Raw genomic sequence first — 6,449 nt, 5'->3', positions numbered from 1 at the left:
AAGAAACCTGAGGATATTGCTCCAAGCGCATTGGACTTGGGAATTAGGTGTAACCCAGATGGGGAGAGGGGTCTTCTCTTCACTGCTGTATGGATTCAACACAGAGAAGATTCAAGGGCATGCAGTCAGGCTCGGCATCTTGGGTATCACTTGGAGAGCACAGTGTTGCCATCCCAGGCCCTGGCATCAGTGACAGTTCTGAGACGTGACCACTGAGGCGCTTTTCAGTCAGTGGACAGGACTTGAGAGCAGTGTTTGCTGACTCATACAATTTGGGGCAAAAGCCAAAAACTTTTGGTCATTACCCACACTGAGCTCCACTGTGCCTATTTATGGAGCAAGAGTTAAGGAAACTTGGATTAAATTTGGGAATCTGAGAATCACATTAGAATCGTGGTGATTCTGGATTATCCTTTTAAAATAGAGTCTGTGAGACACTGCTGAGACGTGTGGATTAGCATGCCCCGCGGCTGATGCTGCCCCTGGCCTGTGGTCACCCTGCTTCTCCACCTCGGGCAGGACTTAGCCAGCCAGAGCGCCACACCTCATGAACGGGCCTTCCGGGCAGCTCCAGGCCCTGGGGACCCCTGTCTGGCTGCTTACCCGCAGCCCACCAGCCGCACACATCCTCAGAGCTAGGCCTAGGGTGGGTGGCTACTAGGTGTGGCAGAGGTGGCATCTCCATAGCCATGCCATCTGGCGGTATAGCTCGGTCAGAAGTACCAGATTGTGGTGGTTGGTGGGGCAGTGTGGGCAAGTTGGTGTCCACCATCCAGTCCACAAGGTCCTATTTTGTAATGGATTATGATCCAACCATCAGGATCCCTACACACAGCAGTGTGTGATAGATGACTGAGCAGTCAGGCTAGATATTCCACACAGAGCAGGACAAGAAGAGTTGGAGCTCTGAGAAACAACATATGAGAGGCTTTCCTGTTGGTCTTTTCAGTCACAGAGACAGTTTTGAAGAAATCTGTAAGTTTCAAAGACAGATTCTCAGAGAAAAGGATTGTGATGCATTTTCAATGATTTTAATTGGTAACCACGCAGATCTGGATGATCAAAGGCAGGTGACCCAGGAAGGACAGCAGTGAGCATACATCTGAAGGCGACTTACATGGAGGCGTCAGCAAAGGTTAGGATGAGTGCAGATCAAGCTCTGCATCAACTTGCCCAGCGTAGGAAGAAATTTCAAAAGCAGGAATGTCCTCTTTCACCAGAACCAACGCGAAAAGAAAAAGACAAGAAAGGCTGCATTGTGTCATTTTCTCAGAATCTCTTGATTTTTAGCTACCAACTGCCAGGAAAAGCTCTCATCTTCTCCTTCTCTCCGTACAGTTTATGTCATGTTGGTACCTTTCTAGCCTTAGACAAATGGTCCCCGTGGTAGCCTTAGACAAGAAGCTGGCTAATCCTTTTCATGAAGCTAATTCCATGGTCATTTCAAGACAGCTATAAAGGGAACACTAAGGCAACTCCAAAGATCACCTTATTATTTTCATACATATATCTATATATACAGACACATCCTTTTTCAAGGGCTCACATTTTAATAGGGAGGAATAAGATTTGGAGTCTGAGCTGTTTGCCAAGCTGAAGTCATAAGTTCTGAAATCACTTTTAACTTCTGGAATCATAATGGCCACTGTTACTCAACATAGGAAGTTTTCTAATGTGAATTTTTGCCTATCTCTATAACTCTTGCTGTCACCTTCAGTTACCTTAAATACACTAACCTGAATCCTCAAAAATGAGACATCACAGACCTTTACTGATGCTACAGCCTTTGTTTTCCAGTAGCCAAAATAATGCCTATTGTATTTATGAATTAAAGACTCATTTAAAAGCCTTTATTATTACTCCTACTCTTAAAGATGATAATATTCTATGTGGCCAAATATTTGGACTCACTCTGGACTTAGGCATTTCAATGTTCTTGGTTTTCGGATTTAACTCTTTTCACAACCATGTTGAGAGTAAAAATAAAGAATTAATTTATGGGAGGCAAGCGATCAATGTATGTATGTCTCTCTCTCTCTCTCTCTCTCTCTCTCTCTCTCTCTCAAATGAAAATAAAAAAACAAACAAAAAACCATATCCTTGGGTAAGGATTTTTTAAAAAGGGAATCCATTGGCTCATGTAACTGAGCAGTTTAAGAGTATACGTGGATTTAGATAAGGCTTGATGCAAAATTTACATAATATTGTTGCAAAGGAGCTGAAGAAATTGATGCAAGACAGGAAAGAAAAAAAACACCCAGATATGTAGCACATCAATATTAAAATGTTTGTCTATATGATAAATGAAAAAAATAGCAATTTTATTTTCATTTTCCTAAGCAAGTGGTTGAAGTGGGATTTGAACACAAGTCAGTTGACCCTGAAATTCCTATTCTCTTACCAATATCCTTCCTATACTATATCCTTCACATCAGTTCCATTTGGAATCCTGAACTAGAAAAAGGCAGAAACATAAAAGAAAATACTGTCTATCCGATCTATGAAGATGACAAAAGACTTAGAAATGCCACCTGGGAAAACTTAATGGAAATGGGGATTGTTTTTCTCATTGCTAAATTTGTAAAGGCTATGAAATAATGTAACTTCTCAGGAATCATTAACTGTTTAACTATTGCCTTTTATTGAGGAAGAATCATGAAGGGATTCTGACCAGCTGGCGGAGAGGAAAAGGATTGAATCTAAGCCAAAGGGAATCAGCTTAGTCACAACAAATACATTTCTCAACAGATTAAGGTACAACACAGGGATGGGTGGAGTAGACATATATCGTCTGCCTCTGCATCCTTCCCAGTTCCCGTTATCCTGACGGATCCGTGAAAAATGATGCCCCCCCCTCCTCCCAGTGTAAAAGTGGTCATGTGGCCCAGGCTGACCAATCAATATTCTTGTCACTCTGGTCATGGTGAAAGATTCAAAGACAGGCATGTGATATAAGCAGAGCCATGATTAGTGAAAAAGGAATAGAAAACATATTATATTTAAGGATATTTAAGGATAAACACCCAGACCACAAAAGAGGAGAGGAAGAGAAAATCAGAAAACAAAATAGAATATTAGTCACCAAGTGATTTTTGTAGTAAATAATAGAATATGACGTGCAATCATGCAATTTTCCTTTGCCAGTCCATCAATGCACTTGTAAGCAGAATCTTCCCTAGGACTTTTCTGCCAGAGTAATCAGAATACCTCTCTTCCCTTGGGGTTGGCAGCCAGTGCATCCCTGAACTTCCAAGTCATGTGAGCCAATAAATGTCCTATTTTGCCTGAGCTGATGTGTTCAGAGTTCTGTTTTCTAACAAGAAGTTTTCACCAACATACCAGCTCACACTCACATTTGTTGTAATTCCTTTTATGAGTCTATTTACGTGAGATGCCTTGCGTGCGGGAGGATGGCCAGTTGAACACCTCTAGAGATCGGTTCCCTTCACACCAGGGATCCCATGGTGAGTGTAACAGAAATAAAAAGAAATGCAGGGCGAGTGTGATTCTCACTTCAGATTCTGGGAAGTGCATTCATGGCCCCCACAGTCCATAAATATGACCCCAGAACTCTTAGGCGGGAGGCATCTAAGTGATTTACAATGTGTAATAGATAAAACCACAATCCTTTTTTCCTTTGTTGCATGAGAAATGAAAAGTTGATTCCTATTTACCATCCTTCACACAAGCCAGATTCTGGGCCACGTTATCAGCTGCCATTTGACCAGCCAAAACAGTGCTTTTTAAACGTTCTTTGTAATACTCATCCAATAGAGCAAACTTATCGACCTGGATGTGAGCTGGAAGCAAGGTTGTGATGAATAAACACTAGCTGCAGCAAATTAAAGCCTTTCTGAGAGCCTTTATAACTTGGGGCTTCAGGGAACAGATAAAGGACCTGAGCCGAGTCTCTAACCTGGGTTCCGTGGAGAAGGGGAAAGACGACGAGGCACAGTATAAATGCCACCGCCTGTGGAGCTGCACGTTTTATCCCACTTTATCCTCACGACTGTTTTGTAAAGGAGGCATTTTTAATTCATGGATATTCACATAGAAAAATGGAGACTCACAAAGGTCAAGGTTTGCCCAAGGTCGTAAACTGGTACTTGGGGGATCTAGGACTCAAACTCAGGTCTGGCTTGTCCAAGGTCTGTGCTCTTCTCAAAAGCCCGTGTTTTATTCCACACACGACGTGGCCATCTACAGCTGGGTTTATTAACAGGTTTGCATGTAAGGCATTCCTTCAAGAGCTAGACTTCTAGGCAAGACCTCTGAAGAAATCAAATCACACCCACAATTCTTACAGTACGGTTTGGTCTTCTCTTCTAGAAGGATGCTCTTCTACAGAAACTGTTCACTGCCCTGAAATACTCTCTTATCAAATCTCAGTTCAAAGGCTGGGTATGTCCCAGCAAACAAACATCTTTCTTATTCTTCGCCACTGGCTCAACAATGCATTCCTCCCGCTCACAAAAAAATCATATCCTCATCTATGGTATATCGCATGACACACCCAATCCATCTTATAGTTACTGCCCTAATTGTATGCATCCTTAACTAAAATGTTTACATAGTTGTGATGGAATCAACTTTATTAATTTTGCAGTATCCACACATTTCCCCTCTCCCTGAGTCTGCCAAAGAGACCCTGTAATTAATTACCTGCCCAGCTTTCCTCCCTAGGAGACACAAAAAAATAAAAGAATTCCTCTAATTATTTTGTGCTTGTTTGTGCCTCTATTAATCTGACTCTTCTCCGAGACGGAACCACCTGGGACTAGATGCTATAGAGTTGCACAGTGACAGCTGTGAAAAGCTAGCAGTGCACCAGGTACAGAGGCACACATGCCTGGTGGCTGCAGGGCGGGATGATTCCTGGAGCCACAGCGTCCCTGGTGTGTTTTCCACCGTGTTATCAGGGGGATTACATGAAACAATGTACATGGAAATTCTTTCTGAACTACAAACACTGTGCACATGTGAGCTGTTAGAACCAGGTGGTGTGCGCAGTGGAGGGTACCTTTTGCCGGGGGGGTAAGCATTTCAGTTTACATAACACTTTTCATTCCGGGAACCCCAGACCCTTGTGAATATTATCCTGAGAAATATCACTTAAACATGCACATAAATAAACAAAGTCTAGCAAATGCAGGCACCAAGTATGATGACAATGATGAAGGTCTTAAATAAGAACATCAACGTTTTGACATGTCAGCTCTCAAGGATGTTGCCACTGTAGTCACAACAACTTCTGAGGGGAAAAACAATTCTCAACATGAATGTTTCCCCTCAGTGTTGACTGTTTGGGTGAGGAGGGAGGGAGAGGGGAATGGAAGTGGGAAAATATTTTAAAATGTGAATTTTATTTCCCTAGCAGGACACCGGAAAACTAAATATAACTGCACAACTCTGTTTAAGAGTTTCTTTTTGTTTCCTGGTGGTAAAGGGAGAGAAAGTAAGCTGTCATTATCAGAATGATCAAACGCAGAGAGAAAAGAGGCAAAGGTAAGTAAACACCAATTACAGCACTGCCAATCTGTGCGGGTCGGGCTCCTTCCAAACTATAATATGAATGGACTTGAGGACTTGGGGATGGGGATGATGGGGGTGAGGAAGAGAGAGCTGCCAGAATACAAGACGGGAGGCGTAGAGAAATAGCCCCTGGTACGGTGGGAGCAATTCAATCGGGCACAGCCCTGCACATTCCCATGCATCAGCTCCACGTGGTGTGCTGGTACAGATCTGGCTGCGGGCTCACTGCCTTTGTTTGGGTAGCTAGGCATGAAAAAGAACCATCCGCAACCAGAGCGCAACTCAATTCCCAATTCCTCTCTGGAAACCATCCGTTGGCATCATGAAATATTCTGGATAAAGGCTGTGCTTTGGCTGGGCAAAAGAGGAATTTCAGACCCTCCATCAGGATCTTTGTGGCTGAAGCTAAGCCAGTTCTTGGAAACCGACAGAAGAGTCTGTACCTCTGGAATAGTTTGTGTTGCCCCGGCATCTCACTGTTCCTGCCAATGACAAACAGAACCCCCTGACAATTTTTCCTCTCTCTCCTGGCAAAGGCAATGATGGCACAGCTGTTTTCTCACTATAAAAAGACAGTCACTCCTCTCTGTCACTCCAGCCTATGGCAAAAGGTCAATGCACGCCAGTGATTGAACTGCCATGAGTCCTGTGAAGAAATGCAAATCCACCAGGAGAGGCTCTAAGATTCCTAATCGTTTTATCTTGTGCCAGCATGAAGCTTGAGGGTGCTGCTCACTCGATTTTGAATGAGTGAAGGACAAGGAATTTGGATAAATGTTGCATTATCTGCTGCTTATGGGAATCTTTATGCAGGGTAACTTTAATTCCCACCTTTTTTTCTCCTCTTGGGTCAGGGAAGACACTTTATCATTAAATAACTGCTATGCTTTTGTATTGAGTACCTAATGGGTTCGAGA

General features: G+C 43.1%; 1 protein-coding gene and 1 pseudogene across 3 annotated transcripts in view; one reads left to right on the top strand and one right to left on the bottom strand.

The window, feature by feature from the left end:
• LOC102252946 overlaps positions 1-1,390 on the top strand; it is a 2,129-nt pseudogene extending 739 nt beyond the window's left edge.
• LOC102241193 (U3 small nucleolar RNA-associated protein 14 homolog A-like) overlaps positions 1-6,449 on the bottom strand; it is a 70,619-nt gene that overhangs the window by 39,813 nt on the left and 24,357 nt on the right. The window contains exon 1 of one of the 3 annotated variants that reach the window (XM_005859793.2): positions 1,118-1,195. The exons of the other annotated variants lie outside the window; for them this stretch is intronic. The gene's annotated coding sequence lies outside the window, so the exon portion shown is untranslated. Of the gene's footprint in view, positions 1-1,117; positions 1,196-6,449 lie in introns of those variants that run through there. 3 annotated transcript variants of the gene reach the window in all.

The sequence above is a fragment of the Myotis brandtii genome, unplaced genomic scaffold (genome assembly GCF_000412655.1).
Source record: "Myotis brandtii unplaced genomic scaffold, ASM41265v1 scaffold13, whole genome shotgun sequence".
NCBI lineage: Eukaryota > Metazoa > Chordata > Mammalia > Chiroptera > Vespertilionidae > Myotis > Myotis brandtii.
This window is presented reverse-complemented; position numbering and strand designations above follow the sequence as displayed.